Raw genomic sequence first — 1,650 nt, 5'->3', positions numbered from 1 at the left:
CTCATTCTTTGGTTGCTCCGTCTTGACTAATCAAATTTGGAGCAGTGAAAAATATCTTGAACACCATGAAGGAGGTAAGCTTCTTATTGCTCCACCTCCCAAATCCATTCTTCTTCTTCCTCTCTCTCTTTCATCTTGCTTTGGCTCAATTATTCCATTTTTTGGATTTGAAATTAGGTTGTGGTGGTTGGGAATAAAGAAGGATAGGGTTTCTTGAATAAAGTGTTGCGGCTGAGGTGGTTCAAAATCAGTGGGTGTATCATTGGGGCATCATCATATTGTTGTTGTGATTGTGTTGGTCCAAAATCATAAAAGGGGGAGTATCGTTGGAGTGTCGTTGTGGCGTCATCAAACTGTTATTGTAGTTGTGTTGGTTCAAATCATGAAGTCGGGAGTATCGTTGGAATGTTGTTGGAGTGTTGTTGTGGCGTCATCAGATTGTTGTTAAATTGGTGGTTTAAAATCCTAAGAATTTTAGTTTTAAGTCCTTTTTTGTTAAATGGAGTTATTTGAAAATGGGTTTTTGGTTGTTTTTAAAACCATTGGAGTGTAATTGTGGCACCATTAAGGGTATTGTTGTCTAGTGGTGATTCAACATCGAAAGGGGAGGGGGGGTGTCGTTCGGTGTTGTTAGGGCATTGCTGTATTTAAACCTCGAGAAGGATTGGTCAAGTGCCTTTTTATTCTAATTCAACAACCCAAAACAGGTTGAATCTGTAAGAATCCTTATTGGACTCAACTAGTTGTGATAAAGATGAGTCAGGATGTTTTAATTATAAATCAGTATGAGTTTTGTATACATGTAAAACCATTCCCTATAATTGAGGAGTTACTCCATAGTGTTTCAAACTAAAGCACGTACTTAATCCCACTCATCCACGACTCATCCACGATTGGGACTGAAAGCAATAGGGTATGTAACTAACTCCCACGATAGATGGAAGTTGTGTAAACCTTGCTTTATATATTGGATTCCCTGCGCACAAAGAAAAACACTCTTCGCTTTTGGGACTATCACCATAAGAGTATACTGGTCTCCCAGTAGTAGAAGAATCTTCTTGAATCACTACCACGTCTACTGCAGGTTAGAAACTGAGATATAATTGTCAAAATGGTGTTCTAGGATTTCCTGTTAGTCTAAAGTATATATCTTAATACATTCCAACAGAATCTTGAAAGACAAAACAACCACACGACCTAACAAGTTGGAATGACACTGATCATCAATAGCTTCTTGCCAGGCTGCCACCAAAATCTACTCAATTCCAAGCTTTTTCCTAAAAAGCATGACGAAATCGTAGACCTTTTCCTTCTCGGGGAGCGACTTTGACACGCTCTCCTTCTCCAAGCACCTTTTAGCCCAGACAATAAACTTTGGGTGCTCTGCCTCAACACTGAAGTTGCCAAGTTTTTCATACACAAAAAACCGACTATAATGGAATCAGCGCCACGTCCACGAATCCGAGGGTCTCCCCCCCAAAGAAGGGCTTGCCTCCGAGCTCTCATTCTAGCACGCCGAGGCAGCCGAGAAATCATTTTTTTGCTGCATCCTGCGTAAAGCGGGAGCCTTGTGCACTGGGTACGACATCCTGTTCTTCTCATTTGGTTGTCCACAGCTTCTTCCCAATATCATACATCTGCATTTCACAT

General features: G+C 40.7%; 1 long non-coding RNA gene across 1 annotated transcript; it reads left to right on the top strand.

Annotated features, from left to right (window-relative positions):
• On the top strand, window positions 1-854 carry LOC114824930 (uncharacterized). The gene is made up of 2 exons (XR_003773518.2): window positions 1-74; window positions 178-854. It is a non-coding gene; the product is annotated as an uncharacterized lncRNA (long non-coding RNA).
• The last annotated feature ends 796 nt before the right edge of the window (window positions 855-1,650 follow it).

Source organism: Malus domestica, chromosome 05, assembly GCF_042453785.1.
Source record: "Malus domestica chromosome 05, GDT2T_hap1".
Lineage (NCBI taxonomy): Eukaryota > Viridiplantae > Streptophyta > Magnoliopsida > Rosales > Rosaceae > Malus > Malus domestica.
Note: the sequence above shows the minus strand (reverse complement) of the source record. Positions and strands in the feature narration are given on the sequence as shown.